General features: G+C 49.5%; 8 non-coding genes and 2 pseudogenes across 8 annotated transcripts; all 10 read left to right on the forward strand.

Moving 5' to 3' along the window:
* Positions 1-586: 586 nt before the first annotated feature.
* On the forward strand, positions 587-662 carry LOC142277922 (U2 spliceosomal RNA; annotated as a pseudogene).
* Positions 663-1425: 763 nt separating this feature from the next.
* On the forward strand, positions 1426-1621 carry LOC142277916 (U2 spliceosomal RNA). Its single transcript, XR_012741002.1, has one exon. It is a non-coding gene; the product is annotated as a U2 spliceosomal RNA (small nuclear RNA).
* Positions 1622-3008: 1387 nt separating this feature from the next.
* Positions 3009-3199, forward strand: LOC142277904 (U2 spliceosomal RNA). Its single transcript, XR_012740992.1, has one exon. It is a non-coding gene; the product is annotated as a U2 spliceosomal RNA (small nuclear RNA).
* A 1387-nt stretch (positions 3200-4586) lies between these two features.
* Positions 4587-4777, forward strand: LOC142277905 (U2 spliceosomal RNA). The gene has a single exon (XR_012740993.1). It is a non-coding gene; the product is annotated as a U2 spliceosomal RNA (small nuclear RNA).
* A 1387-nt stretch (positions 4778-6164) lies between these two features.
* LOC142277907 (U2 spliceosomal RNA) lies at positions 6165-6355 on the forward strand. Its single transcript, XR_012740994.1, has one exon. It is a non-coding gene; the product is annotated as a U2 spliceosomal RNA (small nuclear RNA).
* Positions 6356-7742: 1387 nt separating this feature from the next.
* On the forward strand, positions 7743-7933 carry LOC142277909 (U2 spliceosomal RNA). Its single transcript, XR_012740996.1, has one exon. It is a non-coding gene; the product is annotated as a U2 spliceosomal RNA (small nuclear RNA).
* Positions 7934-9320: 1387 nt separating this feature from the next.
* LOC142277910 (U2 spliceosomal RNA) lies at positions 9321-9511 on the forward strand. The gene has a single exon (XR_012740997.1). It is a non-coding gene; the product is annotated as a U2 spliceosomal RNA (small nuclear RNA).
* Positions 9512-10898: 1387 nt separating this feature from the next.
* Positions 10899-11089, forward strand: LOC142277911 (U2 spliceosomal RNA). Its single transcript, XR_012740998.1, has one exon. It is a non-coding gene; the product is annotated as a U2 spliceosomal RNA (small nuclear RNA).
* A 1387-nt stretch (positions 11090-12476) lies between these two features.
* Positions 12477-12667, forward strand: LOC142277912 (U2 spliceosomal RNA). The gene has a single exon (XR_012740999.1). It is a non-coding gene; the product is annotated as a U2 spliceosomal RNA (small nuclear RNA).
* A 1387-nt stretch (positions 12668-14054) lies between these two features.
* LOC142277921 (U2 spliceosomal RNA) lies at positions 14055-14144 on the forward strand (annotated as a pseudogene).
* Positions 14145-18762: the final 4618 nt, after the last annotated feature.

Below are 18762 nucleotides of genomic sequence, written 5' to 3' on the forward strand. Positions count from 1 at the left end.
ACACTGGCGGCTTGTCACAATGCCCCCCGATGACATCACAATAGCGCTGCTGCCTAGAAAACAAGCTGCGCAGAAGAAGTTGTTCTTTGGGTGGGAGGGTGGGCTAGTGGAAGGAGGGGGCAATCTCTTTTTTTCCCGGGTGGTAGGGGGATGACAGGAGAAGGGAAGCGGGTGGTGAGAAAGGTACAGAGGGCAGGGTTTGGGGGCTGGGAAGGAAAGGGAAAAGATTAGGGTTTGGGGATGATGAAAGGGCTTTCTACGGGTAAGGATGGCAAAGGGTGGCAGTGACGGAAAGTCAGGCAACCTGTCCTGTCCGTCTTTTTGTATCGTGAATTGGAAAGACTGCAAGGGGGAGGGGAGTTGCTTGCGCCCTAAAGGAGGAGTTATTCAGATTCATTGCAGTGGGCGGCGGCTGCAAAACGCACCATTCTTCTTGTTTTTGCTCTGCAAAGCAGCCTTTTCAAGGGTTGGCTTGGGTGACAAAATGTCTTGTGTAGGCGTGGGTTTGTCTCCCTCTCGCTCTCTCTCCCTAAGATGTGTCCGGCATAGGCCAGGGTGCCACTCGAGGCCCAAACCAATTCTGGTTATCGCTTCTCGGCCTTTTGGCTAAGATCAAGTGTAGTATCGTTCGAAAAGGTGGTTTAAGGCTCCGGCCACCTTAGTACAATGATGCAATGCACACTGGAAGGATGCGCTTGTTAGTACTTTGGGAGGATAGTATATCCATCTAGAGGAAACCATGGCCCTACCAGGATCGAGGCTATTAGACTGAGTAAGTGTGGGGGTTATGGTGCAATGTGCCCCAGGAATGGACACCCTGGAGGGAGTCTGAACTTGCTAGGTTGGGACCCTGGTAAGCCTCAGACTCTGTCGCACGCCGCGCCTTGCCTATTCATACTTTCCAAGCATATTGCCCTATCCCGGCCTTCTGGCTAAGAAGGGAAATTTTTATAATCCCGGTCGGAGGTCCGGTCAGCTTTGGGCTGAGAAACCAACACCCGGTTGGAGGTCCGGGTCAGCTTTGGCTGAGAAACCAACACCCGGTTGGAGGTCCGGTTAGCCTTGGGCTGAGAAACCAACACCCGGTTGGAGGTCCGGTCAGCCTTGGGCTGAGAAACCAACACCCGGTTGGAGGTCCGGTCAGCCTTGGGCTGAGAAACCAACACCGGTTGACGGTCCGGGCAGTCTCGGCTGCGAAACCAACGACTAGTAGCTCCCTACTCCACTTGGGTAAGATGCCTCGGTGGACGCTGGGAGCAACAACAAGGCTCAACCAGGCTTCGGCTTGGGGGAGCACCGAAGATCCCTGACCCTCGCTGTGGCCTTCTGGCTCGGAGGGACGGGGTTGATTTTTGGGGATCCTCTTCTCACGGAGGGGTCCACACGAATCCTAGCCTTTGCACTGTTTTTGGTGTGACTTCGGTCATGCATTTTTGCGGTGCTTTGGAAAGCTTCATTAAATCAAAAATCTGTTCTTATCAGTTTAATATCTGATACGTCCCCTATCTGGGGACCATATATTAAATGGATTTTTAGAACAGGGAGATGGAAAAAGAGCTTGCTCTGTCCACTCCACGCATTGACCTGGTATTGCAGTACCTCCAGGAACGGTGCACCCCTTCTTAACCCAGTTTCCAAAAGCAGAACTCAATTCACCTGATTCATATTAGCCCGATTTAATGAATTGGAAGAAAGCCTACGTCTTCATATGCACCTCAATTTGGCCCATTCACTTTTCACACTTCCTCCTTTTGTTTTTTATCTTTCACACTTTTGACTTTCTTTATTCATCCAAATAGCAAACTCATCACCACTCAACCTGACCAACTCGGCTATGTCCCCGTGCTGCAGTTCTCTGTCTTATCTAGATCATTTGCAATTGAATGGAATAGATCCCTTTTGGACAAAGTGGATTCACCTGCTGCTGCAGTGACCACAGGTGTGATAAGATCTAGAATTGGCATCTGGTGCGATCTCTCCGCTTCCACTCCAAAGAAAGTTACCTGTTTATTCCTATCATGCATTGGTTTTTGGGGTTTTCTTTGAGTAATGATGATCTCTTTAGTAGTCTGTTGGCGCCCTCTCCTGGAGGAATAGTTTGCTTGCTCTTGGACATTCTAAAAGAGAGGTCATGATAGACATTGAGCTTCTGAGCTCAATTGGGGACAGTCATGGGTGATGAATGTTTGCAACCTACTGCGAAGCCTCATACCGCAATATAAGGAACGTCAAATACTAAGAAAGGGCGGCCTATGAAAGAATTACTACTTTCAATAAGTACACTTAAACGGCTAATTGGGAATAGAAAAACTGTAAAAAGCCCTCTGAGAAAGCCCCCCTCTAACCTTTGATAGTAAGCTTTTCTGTAGTCTGCCTGTTGATGTATTTTCCGTTTGAACTGTGCACAACATGAAGAGACGGAACACTGGCGGCTTGTCACAATGCCCCCCGATGACATCACAATAGCGCTGCTGCCTAGAAAACAAGCTGCGCAGAAGAAGTTGTTCTTTGGGTGGGAGGGTGGGCTAGTGGAAGGAGGGGGCAATCTCTTTTTTTCCCGGGTGGTAGGGGGATGACAGGAGAAGGGAAGCGGGTGGTGAGAAAGGTACAGAGGGCAGGGTTTGGGGGCTGGGAAGGAAAGGGAAAAGATTAGGGTTTGGGGATGATGAAAGGGCTTTCTACGGGTAAGGATGGCAAAGGGTGGCAGTGACGGAAAGTCAGGCAACCTGTCCTGTCCGTCTTTTTGTATCGTGAATTGGAAAGACTGCAAGGGGGAGGGGAGTTGCTTGCGCCCTAAAGGAGGAGTTATTCAGATTCATTGCAGTGGGCGGCGGCTGCAAAACGCACCATTCTTCTTGTTTTTGCTCTGCAAAGCAGCCTTTTCAAGGGTTGGCTTGGGTGACAAAATGTCTTGTGTAGGCGTGGGTTTGTCTCCCTCTCGCTCTCTCTCCCTAAGATGTGTCCGGCATAGGCCAGGGTGCCACTCGAGGCCCAAACCAATTCTGGTTATCGCTTCTCGGCCTTTTGGCTAAGATCAAGTGTAGTATCTGTTCTTATCAGTTTAATATCTGATACGTCCCCTATCTGGGGACCATATATTAAATGGATTTTTAGAACAGGGAGATGGAAAAAGAGCTTGCTCTGTCCACTCCACGCATTGACCTGGTATTGCAGTACCTCCAGGAACGGTGCACCCCTTCTTAACCCAGTTTCCAAAAGCAGAACTCAATTCACCTGATTCATATTAGCCCGATTTAATGAATTGGAAGAAAGCATACGTCTTCATATGCACCTCAATTTGGCCCATTCACTTTTCACACTTCCTCCTTTTGTTTTTTATCTTTCACACTTTTGACTTTCTTTATTCATCCAAATAGCAAACTCATCACCACTCAACCTGACCAACTCGGCTATGTCCCCGTGCTGCAGTTCTCTGTCTTATCTAGATCATTTGCAATTGAATGGAATAGATCCCTTTTGGACAAAGTGGATTCACCTGCTGCTGCAGTGACCACAGGTGTGATAAGATCTAGAATTGGCATCTGGTGCGATCTCTCCGCTTCCACTCCAAAGAAAGTTACCTGTTTATTCCTATCATGCATTGGTTTTTGGGGTTTTCTTTGAGTAATGATGATCTCTTTAGTAGTCTGTTGGCGCCCTCTCCTGGAGGAATAGTTTGCTTGCTCTTGGACATTCTAAAAGAGAGGTCATGATAGACATTGAGCTTCTGAGCTCAATTGGGGACAGTCATGGGTGATGAATGTTTGCAACCTACTGCGAAGCCTCATACCGCAATATAAGGAACGTCAAATACTAAGAAAGGGCGGCCTATGAAAGAATTACTACTTTCAATAAGTACACTTAAACGGCTAATTGGGAATAGAAAAACTGTAAAAAGCCCTCTGAGAAAGCCCCCCTCTAACCTTTGATAGTAAGCTTTTCTGTAGTCTGCCTGTTGATGTATTTTCCGTTTGAACTGTGCACAACATGAAGAGACGGAACACTGGCGGCTTGTCACAATGCCCCCCGATGACATCACAATAGCGCTGCTGCCTAGAAAACAAGCTGCGCAGAAGAAGTTGTTCTTTGGGTGGGAGGGTGGGCTAGTGGAAGGAGGGGGCAATCTCTTTTTTTCCCGGGTGGTAGGGGGATGACAGGAGAAGGGAAGCGGGTGGTGAGAAAGGTACAGAGGGCAGGGTTTGGGGGCTGGGAAGGAAAGGGAAAAGATTAGGGTTTGGGGATGATGAAAGGGCTTTCTACGGGTAAGGATGGCAAAGGGTGGCAGTGACGGAAAGTCAGGCAACCTGTCCTGTCCGTCTTTTTGTATCGTGAATTGGAAAGACTGCAAGGGGGAGGGGAGTTGCTTGCGCCCTAAAGGAGGAGTTATTCAGATTCATTGCAGTGGGCGGCGGCTGCAAAACGCACCATTCTTCTTGTTTTTGCTCTGCAAAGCAGCCTTTTCAAGGGTTGGCTTGGGTGACAAAATGTCTTGTGTAGGCGTGGGTTTGTCTCCCTCTCGCTCTCTCTCCCTAAGATGTGTCCGGCATAGGCCAGGGTGCCACTCGAGGCCCAAACCAATTCTGGTTATCGCTTCTCGGCCTTTTGGCTAAGATCAAGTGTAGTATCTGTTCTTATCAGTTTAATATCTGATACGTCCCCTATCTGGGGACCATATATTAAATGGATTTTTAGAACAGGGAGATGGAAAAAGAGCTTGCTCTGTCCACTCCACGCATTGACCTGGTATTGCAGTACCTCCAGGAACGGTGCACCCCTTCTTAACCCAGTTTCCAAAAGCAGAACTCAATTCACCTGATTCATATTAGCCCGATTTAATGAATTGGAAGAAAGCATACGTCTTCATATGCACCTCAATTTGGCCCATTCACTTTTCACACTTCCTCCTTTTGTTTTTTATCTTTCACACTTTTGACTTTCTTTATTCATCCAAATAGCAAACTCATCACCACTCAACCTGACCAACTCGGCTATGTCCCCGTGCTGCAGTTCTCTGTCTTATCTAGATCATTTGCAATTGAATGGAATAGATCCCTTTTGGACAAAGTGGATTCACCTGCTGCTGCAGTGACCACAGGTGTGATAAGATCTAGAATTGGCATCTGGTGCGATCTCTCCGCTTCCACTCCAAAGAAAGTTACCTGTTTATTCCTATCATGCATTGGTTTTTGGGGTTTTCTTTGAGTAATGATGATCTCTTTAGTAGTCTGTTGGCGCCCTCTCCTGGAGGAATAGTTTGCTTGCTCTTGGACATTCTAAAAGAGAGGTCATGATAGACATTGAGCTTCTGAGCTCAATTGGGGACAGTCATGGGTGATGAATGTTTGCAACCTACTGCGAAGCCTCATACCGCAATATAAGGAACGTCAAATACTAAGAAAGGGCGGCCTATGAAAGAATTACTACTTTCAATAAGTACACTTAAACGGCTAATTGGGAATAGAAAAACTGTAAAAAGCCCTCTGAGAAAGCCCCCCTCTAACCTTTGATAGTAAGCTTTTCTGTAGTCTGCCTGTTGATGTATTTTCCGTTTGAACTGTGCACAACATGAAGAGACGGAACACTGGCGGCTTGTCACAATGCCCCCCGATGACATCACAATAGCGCTGCTGCCTAGAAAACAAGCTGCGCAGAAGAAGTTGTTCTTTGGGTGGGAGGGTGGGCTAGTGGAAGGAGGGGGCAATCTCTTTTTTTCCCGGGTGGTAGGGGGATGACAGGAGAAGGGAAGCGGGTGGTGAGAAAGGTACAGAGGGCAGGGTTTGGGGGCTGGGAAGGAAAGGGAAAAGATTAGGGTTTGGGGATGATGAAAGGGCTTTCTACGGGTAAGGATGGCAAAGGGTGGCAGTGACGGAAAGTCAGGCAACCTGTCCTGTCCGTCTTTTTGTATCGTGAATTGGAAAGACTGCAAGGGGGAGGGGAGTTGCTTGCGCCCTAAAGGAGGAGTTATTCAGATTCATTGCAGTGGGCGGCGGCTGCAAAACGCACCATTCTTCTTGTTTTTGCTCTGCAAAGCAGCCTTTTCAAGGGTTGGCTTGGGTGACAAAATGTCTTGTGTAGGCGTGGGTTTGTCTCCCTCTCGCTCTCTCTCCCTAAGATGTGTCCGGCATAGGCCAGGGTGCCACTCGAGGCCCAAACCAATTCTGGTTATCGCTTCTCGGCCTTTTGGCTAAGATCAAGTGTAGTATCTGTTCTTATCAGTTTAATATCTGATACGTCCCCTATCTGGGGACCATATATTAAATGGATTTTTAGAACAGGGAGATGGAAAAAGAGCTTGCTCTGTCCACTCCACGCATTGACCTGGTATTGCAGTACCTCCAGGAACGGTGCACCCCTTCTTAACCCAGTTTCCAAAAGCAGAACTCAATTCACCTGATTCATATTAGCCCGATTTAATGAATTGGAAGAAAGCATACGTCTTCATATGCACCTCAATTTGGCCCATTCACTTTTCACACTTCCTCCTTTTGTTTTTTATCTTTCACACTTTTGACTTTCTTTATTCATCCAAATAGCAAACTCATCACCACTCAACCTGACCAACTCGGCTATGTCCCCGTGCTGCAGTTCTCTGTCTTATCTAGATCATTTGCAATTGAATGGAATAGATCCCTTTTGGACAAAGTGGATTCACCTGCTGCTGCAGTGACCACAGGTGTGATAAGATCTAGAATTGGCATCTGGTGCGATCTCTCCGCTTCCACTCCAAAGAAAGTTACCTGTTTATTCCTATCATGCATTGGTTTTTGGGGTTTTCTTTGAGTAATGATGATCTCTTTAGTAGTCTGTTGGCGCCCTCTCCTGGAGGAATAGTTTGCTTGCTCTTGGACATTCTAAAAGAGAGGTCATGATAGACATTGAGCTTCTGAGCTCAATTGGGGACAGTCATGGGTGATGAATGTTTGCAACCTACTGCGAAGCCTCATACCGCAATATAAGGAACGTCAAATACTAAGAAAGGGCGGCCTATGAAAGAATTACTACTTTCAATAAGTACACTTAAACGGCTAATTGGGAATAGAAAAACTGTAAAAAGCCCTCTGAGAAAGCCCCCCTCTAACCTTTGATAGTAAGCTTTTCTGTAGTCTGCCTGTTGATGTATTTTCCGTTTGAACTGTGCACAACATGAAGAGACGGAACACTGGCGGCTTGTCACAATGCCCCCCGATGACATCACAATAGCGCTGCTGCCTAGAAAACAAGCTGCGCAGAAGAAGTTGTTCTTTGGGTGGGAGGGTGGGCTAGTGGAAGGAGGGGGCAATCTCTTTTTTTCCCGGGTGGTAGGGGGATGACAGGAGAAGGGAAGCGGGTGGTGAGAAAGGTACAGAGGGCAGGGTTTGGGGGCTGGGAAGGAAAGGGAAAAGATTAGGGTTTGGGGATGATGAAAGGGCTTTCTACGGGTAAGGATGGCAAAGGGTGGCAGTGACGGAAAGTCAGGCAACCTGTCCTGTCCGTCTTTTTGTATCGTGAATTGGAAAGACTGCAAGGGGGAGGGGAGTTGCTTGCGCCCTAAAGGAGGAGTTATTCAGATTCATTGCAGTGGGCGGCGGCTGCAAAACGCACCATTCTTCTTGTTTTTGCTCTGCAAAGCAGCCTTTTCAAGGGTTGGCTTGGGTGACAAAATGTCTTGTGTAGGCGTGGGTTTGTCTCCCTCTCGCTCTCTCTCCCTAAGATGTGTCCGGCATAGGCCAGGGTGCCACTCGAGGCCCAAACCAATTCTGGTTATCGCTTCTCGGCCTTTTGGCTAAGATCAAGTGTAGTATCTGTTCTTATCAGTTTAATATCTGATACGTCCCCTATCTGGGGACCATATATTAAATGGATTTTTAGAACAGGGAGATGGAAAAAGAGCTTGCTCTGTCCACTCCACGCATTGACCTGGTATTGCAGTACCTCCAGGAACGGTGCACCCCTTCTTAACCCAGTTTCCAAAAGCAGAACTCAATTCACCTGATTCATATTAGCCCGATTTAATGAATTGGAAGAAAGCATACGTCTTCATATGCACCTCAATTTGGCCCATTCACTTTTCACACTTCCTGCTTTTGTTTTTTATCTTTCACACTTTTGACTTTCTTTATTCATCCAAATAGCAAACTCATCACCACTCAACCTGACCAACTCGGCTATGTCCCCGTGCTGCAGTTCTCTGTCTTATCTAGATCATTTGCAATTGAATGGAATAGATCCCTTTTGGACAAAGTGGATTCACCTGCTGCTGCAGTGACCACAGGTGTGATAAGATCTAGAATTGGCATCTGGTGCGATCTCTCCGCTTCCACTCCAAAGAAAGTTACCTGTTTATTCCTATCATGCATTGGTTTTTGGGGTTTTCTTTGAGTAATGATGATCTCTTTAGTAGTCTGTTGGCGCCCTCTCCTGGAGGAATAGTTTGCTTGCTCTTGGACATTCTAAAAGAGAGGTCATGATAGACATTGAGCTTCTGAGCTCAATTGGGGACAGTCATGGGTGATGAATGTTTGCAACCTACTGCGAAGCCTCATACCGCAATATAAGGAACGTCAAATACTAAGAAAGGGCGGCCTATGAAAGAATTACTACTTTCAATAAGTACACTTAAACGGCTAATTGGGAATAGAAAAACTGTAAAAAGCCCTCTGAGAAAGCCCCCCTCTAACCTTTGATAGTAAGCTTTTCTGTAGTCTGCCTGTTGATGTATTTTCCGTTTGAACTGTGCACAACATGAAGAGACGGAACACTGGCGGCTTGTCACAATGCCCCCCGATGACATCACAATAGCGCTGCTGCCTAGAAAACAAGCTGCGCAGAAGAAGTTGTTCTTTGGGTGGGAGGGTGGGCTAGTGGAAGGAGGGGGCAATCTCTTTTTTTCCCGGGTGGTAGGGGGATGACAGGAGAAGGGAAGCGGGTGGTGAGAAAGGTACAGAGGGCAGGGTTTGGGGGCTGGGAAGGAAAGGGAAAAGATTAGGGTTTGGGGATGATGAAAGGGCTTTCTACGGGTAAGGATGGCAAAGGGTGGCAGTGACGGAAAGTCAGGCAACCTGTCCTGTCCGTCTTTTTGTATCGTGAATTGGAAAGACTGCAAGGGGGAGGGGAGTTGCTTGCGCCCTAAAGGAGGAGTTATTCAGATTCATTGCAGTGGGCGGCGGCTGCAAAACGCACCATTCTTCTTGTTTTTGCTCTGCAAAGCAGCCTTTTCAAGGGTTGGCTTGGGTGACAAAATGTCTTGTGTAGGCGTGGGTTTGTCTCCCTCTCGCTCTCTCTCCCTAAGATGTGTCCGGCATAGGCCAGGGTGCCACTCGAGGCCCAAACCAATTCTGGTTATCGCTTCTCGGCCTTTTGGCTAAGATCAAGTGTAGTATCTGTTCTTATCAGTTTAATATCTGATACGTCCCCTATCTGGGGACCATATATTAAATGGATTTTTAGAACAGGGAGATGGAAAAAGAGCTTGCTCTGTCCACTCCACGCATTGACCTGGTATTGCAGTACCTCCAGGAACGGTGCACCCCTTCTTAACCCAGTTTCCAAAAGCAGAACTCAATTCACCTGATTCATATTAGCCCGATTTAATGAATTGGAAGAAAGCATACGTCTTCATATGCACCTCAATTTGGCCCATTCACTTTTCACACTTCCTCCTTTTGTTTTTTATCTTTCACACTTTTGACTTTCTTTATTCATCCAAATAGCAAACTCATCACCACTCAACCTGACCAACTCGGCTATGTCCCCGTGCTGCAGTTCTCTGTCTTATCTAGATCATTTGCAATTGAATGGAATAGATCCCTTTTGGACAAAGTGGATTCACCTGCTGCTGCAGTGACCACAGGTGTGATAAGATCTAGAATTGGCATCTGGTGCGATCTCTCCGCTTCCACTCCAAAGAAAGTTACCTGTTTATTCCTATCATGCATTGGTTTTTGGGGTTTTCTTTGAGTAATGATGATCTCTTTAGTAGTCTGTTGGCGCCCTCTCCTGGAGGAATAGTTTGCTTGCTCTTGGACATTCTAAAAGAGAGGTCATGATAGACATTGAGCTTCTGAGCTCAATTGGGGACAGTCATGGGTGATGAATGTTTGCAACCTACTGCGAAGCCTCATACCGCAATATAAGGAACGTCAAATACTAAGAAAGGGCGGCCTATGAAAGAATTACTACTTTCAATAAGTACACTTAAACGGCTAATTGGGAATAGAAAAACTGTAAAAAGCCCTCTGAGAAAGCCCCCCTCTAACCTTTGATAGTAAGCTTTTCTGTAGTCTGCCTGTTGATGTATTTTCCGTTTGAACTGTGCACAACATGAAGAGACGGAACACTGGCGGCTTGTCACAATGCCCCCCGATGACATCACAATAGCGCTGCTGCCTAGAAAACAAGCTGCGCAGAAGAAGTTGTTCTTTGGGTGGGAGGGTGGGCTAGTGGAAGGAGGGGGCAATCTCTTTTTTTCCCGGGTGGTAGGGGGATGACAGGAGAAGGGAAGCGGGTGGTGAGAAAGGTACAGAGGGCAGGGTTTGGGGGCTGGGAAGGAAAGGGAAAAGATTAGGGTTTGGGGATGATGAAAGGGCTTTCTACGGGTAAGGATGGCAAAGGGTGGCAGTGACGGAAAGTCAGGCAACCTGTCCTGTCCGTCTTTTTGTATCGTGAATTGGAAAGACTGCAAGGGGGAGGGGAGTTGCTTGCGCCCTAAAGGAGGAGTTATTCAGATTCATTGCAGTGGGCGGCGGCTGCAAAACGCACCATTCTTCTTGTTTTTGCTCTGCAAAGCAGCCTTTTCAAGGGTTGGCTTGGGTGACAAAATGTCTTGTGTAGGCGTGGGTTTGTCTCCCTCTCGCTCTCTCTCCCTAAGATGTGTCCGGCATAGGCCAGGGTGCCACTCGAGGCCCAAACCAATTCTGGTTATCGCTTCTCGGCCTTTTGGCTAAGATCAAGTGTAGTATCTGTTCTTATCAGTTTAATATCTGATACGTCCCCTATCTGGGGACCATATATTAAATGGATTTTTAGAACAGGGAGATGGAAAAAGAGCTTGCTCTGTCCACTCCACGCATTGACCTGGTATTGCAGTACCTCCAGGAACGGTGCACCCCTTCTTAACCCAGTTTCCAAAAGCAGAACTCAATTCACCTGATTCATATTAGCCCGATTTAATGAATTGGAAGAAAGCATACGTCTTCATATGCACCTCAATTTGGCCCATTCACTTTTCACACTTCCTCCTTTTGTTTTTTATCTTTCACACTTTTGACTTTCTTTATTCATCCAAATAGCAAACTCATCACCACTCAACCTGACCAACTCGGCTATGTCCCCGTGCTGCAGTTCTCTGTCTTATCTAGATCATTTGCAATTGAATGGAATAGATCCCTTTTGGACAAAGTGGATTCACCTGCTGCTGCAGTGACCACAGGTGTGATAAGATCTAGAATTGGCATCTGGTGCGATCTCTCCGCTTCCACTCCAAAGAAAGTTACCTGTTTATTCCTATCATGCATTGGTTTTTGGGGTTTTCTTTGAGTAATGATGATCTCTTTAGTAGTCTGTTGGCGCCCTCTCCTGGAGGAATAGTTTGCTTGCTCTTGGACATTCTAAAAGAGAGGTCATGATAGACATTGAGCTTCTGAGCTCAATTGGGGACAGTCATGGGTGATGAATGTTTGCAACCTACTGCGAAGCCTCATACCGCAATATAAGGAACGTCAAATACTAAGAAAGGGCGGCCTATGAAAGAATTACTACTTTCAATAAGTACACTTAAACGGCTAATTGGGAATAGAAAAACTGTAAAAAGCCCTCTGAGAAAGCCCCCCTCTAACCTTTGATAGTAAGCTTTTCTGTAGTCTGCCTGTTGATGTATTTTCCGTTTGAACTGTGCACAACATGAAGAGACGGAACACTGGCGGCTTGTCACAATGCCCCCCGATGACATCACAATAGCGCTGCTGCCTAGAAAACAAGCTGCGCAGAAGAAGTTGTTCTTTGGGTGGGAGGGTGGGCTAGTGGAAGGAGGGGGCAATCTCTTTTTTTCCCGGGTGGTAGGGGGATGACAGGAGAAGGGAAGCGGGTGGTGAGAAAGGTACAGAGGGCAGGGTTTGGGGGCTGGGAAGGAAAGGGAAAAGATTAGGGTTTGGGGATGATGAAAGGGCTTTCTACGGGTAAGGATGGCAAAGGGTGGCAGTGACGGAAAGTCAGGCAACCTGTCCTGTCCGTCTTTTTGTATCGTGAATTGGAAAGACTGCAAGGGGGAGGGGAGTTGCTTGCGCCCTAAAGGAGGAGTTATTCAGATTCATTGCAGTGGGCGGCGGCTGCAAAACGCACCATTCTTCTTGTTTTTGCTCTGCAAAGCAGCCTTTTCAAGGGTTGGCTTGGGTGACAAAATGTCTTGTGTAGGCGTGGGTTTGTCTCCCTCTCGCTCTCTCTCCCTAAGATGTGTCCGGCATAGGCCAGGGTGCCACTCGAGGCCCAAACCAATTCTGGTTATCGCTTCTCGGCCTTTTGGCTAAGATCAAGTGTAGTATCTGTTCTTATCAGTTTAATATCTGATACGTCCCCTATCTGGGGACCATATATTAAATGGATTTTTAGAACAGGGAGATGGAAAAAGAGCTTGCTCTGTCCACTCCACGCATTGACCTGGTATTGCAGTACCTCCAGGAACGGTGCACCCCTTCTTAACCCAGTTTCCAAAAGCAGAACTCAATTCACCTGATTCATATTAGCCCGATTTAATGAATTGGAAGAAAGCATACGTCTTCATATGCACCTCAATTTGGCCCATTCACTTTTCACACTTCCTCCTTTTGTTTTTTATCTTTCACACTTTTGACTTTCTTTATTCATCCAAATAGCAAACTCATCACCACTCAACCTGACCAACTCGGCTATGTCCCCGTGCTGCAGTTCTCTGTCTTATCTAGATCATTTGCAATTGAATGGAATAGATCCCTTTTGGACAAAGTGGATTCACCTGCTGCTGCAGTGACCACAGGTGTGATAAGATCTAGAATTGGCATCTGGTGCGATCTCTCCGCTTCCACTCCAAAGAAAGTTACCTGTTTATTCCTATCATGCATTGGTTTTTGGGGTTTTCTTTGAGTAATGATGATCTCTTTAGTAGTCTGTTGGCGCCCTCTCCTGGAGGAATAGTTTGCTTGCTCTTGGACATTCTAAAAGAGAGGTCATGATAGACATTGAGCTTCTGAGCTCAATTGGGGACAGTCATGGGTGATGAATGTTTGCAACCTACTGCGAAGCCTCATACCGCAATATAAGGAACGTCAAATACTAAGAAAGGGCGGCCTATGAAAGAATTACTACTTTCAATAAGTACACTTAAACGGCTAATTGGGAATAGAAAAACTGTAAAAAGCCCTCTGAGAAAGCCCCCCTCTAACCTTTGATAGTAAGCTTTTCTGTAGTCTGCCTGTTGATGTATTTTCCGTTTGAACTGTGCACAACATGAAGAGACGGAACACTGGCGGCTTGTCACAATGCCCCCCGATGACATCACAATAGCGCTGCTGCCTAGAAAACAAGCTGCGCAGAAGAAGTTGTTCTTTGGGTGGGAGGGTGGGCTAGTGGAAGGAGGGGGCAATCTCTTTTTTTCCCGGGTGGTAGGGGGATGACAGGAGAAGGGAAGCGGGTGGTGAGAAAGGTACAGAGGGCAGGGTTTGGGGGCTGGGAAGGAAAGGGAAAAGATTAGGGTTTGGGGATGATGAAAGGGCTTTCTACGGGTAAGGATGGCAAAGGGTGGCAGTGACGGAAAGTCAGGCAACCTGTCCTGTCCGTCTTTTTGTATCGTGAATTGGAAAGACTGCAAGGGGGAGGGGAGTTGCTTGCGCCCTAAAGGAGGAGTTATTCAGATTCATTGCAGTGGGCGGCGGCTGCAAAACGCACCATTCTTCTTGTTTTTGCTCTGCAAAGCAGCCTTTTCAAGGGTTGGCTTGGGTGACAAAATGTCTTGTGTAGGCGTGGGTTTGTCTCCCTCTCGCTCTCTCTCCCTAAGATGTGTCCGGCATAGGCCAGGGTGCCACTCGAGGCCCAAACCAATTCTGGTTATCGCTTCTCGGCCTTTTGGCTAAGATCAAGTGTAGTATCTGTTCTTATCAGAACAAACTGAGCTAGCTACACTTGACGAGATACGATCAGGGAGACGAGCTCCGAAGCCCAGCCGAGACCGGAAGAGGGAGATCGGACGGAAGAAGAGCTTGGCAGAAAGAAGCAAGAAGACGAAGGCTCGGAGAAGACTTGGGGAGACCAGAGGATCTTCGAGGAGGAACACAGCGGGAGAAGACACCCGGAGAAGAATCCAAGATCCAGCTCCGGGAACTCAAGCAGGAACCAGCCATGGCAAGCAAGCCAGAGAAGGCAGCCAAGAAGGCTCAGGACCCAGGGACCTCCAGGAAGGCTCATCCAGAGGCTTCTTCGGCCCAAGAGGCCCCTACCTCCGACGCCAGCCAGCCGGAGGGAGCCCGGACGCCGCCTGAAAAGGCTCCAACCCTGGAGCCTTGGATGCGGCAGACGGTCGCCCTGAAGCTAAAGGCGGTGGATGGTAGGTTGCCGGACATGTCCAGCGACGTGTTCTGCAAGAAGATGATTCTGGATCAGGGCTTCTCCAGGGCGGAAACCCTGAGTGTCCAGACCTTCATGACTGGCATTTTTCTGGTAACCTTTGCCACGGTGAATGCCTGCAGGAGATACTGGGAGGCGATGAACGCAGCGATGCCGGACTCCCCTTTTCATTCTTTTTTAGGATCCTGTCCTATACAGAGGGATGAGAAGAGGATCACGGTCTCCATGCGGAACCCGCACACCCCAGGAAGAGACATCTCCACGTTCCTGGGACGTCTCTGCACAGTGGTGAGGGAGCCATCCCACATCCTTAACGGCAACGGATTCTGGACGGGTAAGTGGTCAGTAACCGTTCGACTCTACAGGGAACCAGCATCCGAGGATGGTCTCCAGCACCTGCCCCCGACATTCTCTCTGGGAAACTCCTTTGGTCTCATCTACTACCCGGACATGCCACACAACTGCAGGAAATGTGGCGGGAAAGGGCATTCGATGAAGACCTGCAAGGAGGACGCCTGCAGGGTTTGCCGGGTGACGGGACACAGCTCCAAGGACTGCCCAAAGAAGAAGACTTGCAACCTATGTGGACAGGCGGACCACCTTTACAAGGACTGCCCACAGCGGGAGAAATCCTGGGCAAGGGTTGCCGCGGTGACCCAGTATCGGGTAGTCACAGCTTCGTCGACCAAGGCAGCTACGACCAAGGCCACAGAGGCCAAGGACAAGGCGGCCAAGAACCCGGCGACCGTGGCTCCAGCCGATGCCCCAGCAGCCACGGAGTCCAGGAAAAAGGGTAAGAAAACTGTTGCCCCCTCCCTGGTCCCCCCCCCCTGTCACCCCTGTCCAAACCCCTCCCCCCCCGGCCAACCCTACTGAGGATTCCACTACCTCCACCTCATTTCCCTACTCCTCAGTTGGTCTCCTCACCCCCCCCCCAAAGCCCACTCTCCCTCCCCAGACCATGAGAGCAGAGGACCTCAGCACTCTTGCACTTTTCACCGAGGAGGATTTTCCAGCTCTTGTCTCCTCAGGTACAGGCCAAAGGAAAAGGAAGGTGGAAGATAGTCCTGTCGCAGAACCTTCCAAGCTGTTCATTGTGGATCCCAATCCACCCCAGGAAGAGGAGGATGGCCTCCTCCCAGAACCGGACGTGTTGGAGCAGATGGTGGAGTCCCTTGTGGCCGAAGAAGAAATGGAGGAGTCGGAAGCCACTGAGGCACCATCCCTGCTCGATCAGCTAGAAGAAGAGGGTCTGCTGGAGATACCCTTACCAGCAGGTGCCAAAGAGGAAGAACCGCCCGACCGGAGTGGTAACTAAGGCACACCGCCTGCGCTAACTTTCTCTTTCCTCCAATGACTGCTAACATTAACATCTTTTCCATTAATGTTAGGAGCATCAGAGACAAGTTCCGACGTCAGACAATTTTTGCGTTCCTTAACACTCAGTCTAGTGATGTATTTTTCCTGCAGGAATGCTCCCTTCCCTCCTCTAGGTCCTTCAACCATCTGGCCAGGGAGTGGACCCATGGCCCATCCTACTGGTCCGGCGGAGGCGACTGTAGGTCCGCGGGGGTCGCCGTGCTGATCAGGGGAAGCGCCTTCACATTGGACTCTGTTCAGGAAATCGTCTGCGGCAGGTTACTGCTCGTGGATGGCACCTGGGCGGGAGAACCTGTCAGGTTCATCAATGTGTATGCTTCTCCTGTGAAGAGCGATCGACTGGAGCTCCTCCAAGCCCTGCGCCCTCAGCTCGCTACCGCCAGGACGGTAGTGATGGCCGGGGATTTCAACTGCCCGATTGAGGAGGATGGACGCAGTTCTGGAACGGCTGCCAAGTTGGACGTCACATCCAAACTGCTCATTGAGATGGTGACCGAAGCCTCTCTTGTGGACGTTGTTGGCTCCATCGGACACGGATCCGTGAACTATTCATGGTGCCGATCCGATGGCTCGCTGCGTTCCAGGATTGACTTTGTGTTTACCTCTCGGGCGGTTGGGCGGAGTGGGCACTCGATGGTCCCCTGCTTCTTCTCTGACCACAGAGCCATTCACTTTCAAGGTGTGCTGGGCCATGGCTTCCCCATTGGCCCGGGCTCCTGGAAGCTGAACTGCTCTCTGCTGGAAAAGGGTGAGATTCTGGAGGAGCTTAGAGCTGCCTACTCCACGTGGCGGGCCTACAAGGCGGGCTTCCAGTCTGTTTCTGACTGGTGGGAATACGTTAAACTCGAGTTCCGTTTCTTCTTTCAGGCAAAGAGTCAACAACAGGCGTGTCTGAAGAGGAGGGACTTCAGGAGACTCCAGCGTGAGCTGCGTTCCCTGCAGGACCTTCTTCGATGCGGCTGGGACGTGAGAGAGGAGCTGGAGGAGACTAAGAGGAGCCTGAAAAGGCACTTCGAGGAGGAGTCCGAGCGAATTGTCTTCCGTTCCAAAGTGGAGAACCTGGAGAAGGGTGAGAAATGTAACTCGTTCTTTTTCAGGAAACTCCACGCCGGTCACACGCCCATGAATGAACTACGAGACGAGAGTGGAAGCATGCGACGCGGGAAAGAGAACGTGATGAAGGTCGTCAGCGACTTCTACAGCGAACTCTACGCCCGCAAGACTACTGACCCCGAGGCCGCCGATAAGTTCCTGTCAGGTATCACTAACCATCTTGACCCTGCAGACGCGGCGGCCATGGATGTTCCTCTGACGGTGGACGAGCTGCTCTCGGCCGCCAAATCCTTTAGTTCTGGCAGGACACCGGGCAGTGACGGCCTCCCAGCAGAGCTCTATGTAGCGCTGGGGGACCTAATCTGTCCGGACCTGTTAGGGCTGTATGAGGAGATGGTGGTGGAGGGCAGAATGCCTCCATCTCTGAGGGAAGGAATGGTCACGATCCTGTACAAGCGTAAAGGAGAGAGGTGCGACCTGAAGAATTGGCGTCCCATCACCCTTCTGAACGTCGACTACAAGATCCTGGCCAAGACGATGGCAACGAGATTGAAGACTGTTATCGGACGGATCATCCACCCGGATCAGACCTGCGGCATCCCCGGACGTCGCATCGCAGACAGCCTGGCTCTCATGCGGGACACGGTCGAGTACATCAAAGCCCGCCGGGTGCACGCAGCCCTGATCTCGTTGGATCAGGAAAAGGCCTTCGACCGTGTTTCCCATGAGTTCCTGGGCAAAGCTCTGCACAGGCTAGGTTTGGGTAACATGTTTTGCTTGTATGTCCAACTAATGTATTTTGATATTCACAGCTCGGTGTTGGTAAACGGCTGGAAGACTGACCCCTTCCCGGTCCTCTCAGGGGTCAGACAAGGCTGTCCTCTGTCACCTCTTCTTTTTGTTTGTGTTATAGAACTCTTTGCAGAGGCTATCCGGCGGAATGGAGAGATCAGAGGGATCACCGCACCAGGACCAGAACGCTTCGAGGTCAAGTGCTCGCTCTACATGGACGACGTGACCGTCTTCTGCGCGGACCGGCGCTCAGTCGACACCCTCGTCCAGACCTGTGAGACCTTTGGACGGGCTTCGGGAGCCAAAGTCAACTGCGGGAAGTCGGAAGCCATGCTCTTCGGGGACTGGCAGCCGGCCTCTTCCGCCCCCTTCCCTTTCAGCATCCAGCCGGATTTCATCAAGGTTCTTGGAGTCTGGTTCGGGAAGGAAGGAGCAGCCCTCAAGTCCTGGGAGGAACGCTTGACCAAGATCACCCAACGGATCGGTCTGTGGAGCCTCAGACGCCTCACCTGTGAGGGCAAAGCACTGGTCCTGCGTAACGAGGTACTGCCCGTGCTGCAGTACACGGCCCAGGCCTGGCCCCCCCTTGCCACCGTGTGCAGGGCCATTACCAGGACGGTGTTTCGTTTTGTCTGGGGATCCAAGATGGACAGAGTAAAGCGGAGCATCATGTACAAGGATCCTCGCAAGGGTGGGAAGGGCATACCCGATATCCCCACCCTCCTGCGATCCTCCTTCGTATGTGACTGCGTTCGCCGAACTCTGCGAGTCAAGAGAGGTTCCGCGGGTGGGTCCATGTCTCGCTTCTTCCTGCTCCCCCTTTGGAGACGGTTAGGCTGGGACAAGTGGGACAGCTCCTTCCCCTACAACTGGACGACGCCATGGTTCTACGGAGACGTGGTTCGGTTTGTGAGGGAACACCAACTGGAGGGACTCAAGCCTGATTTGTGGAAGCCAAAGACTATCCAC

Source organism: Anomaloglossus baeobatrachus, unplaced genomic scaffold (genome assembly GCF_048569485.1).
Source record: "Anomaloglossus baeobatrachus isolate aAnoBae1 unplaced genomic scaffold, aAnoBae1.hap1 Scaffold_4134, whole genome shotgun sequence".
Lineage (NCBI taxonomy): Eukaryota > Metazoa > Chordata > Amphibia > Anura > Aromobatidae > Anomaloglossus > Anomaloglossus baeobatrachus.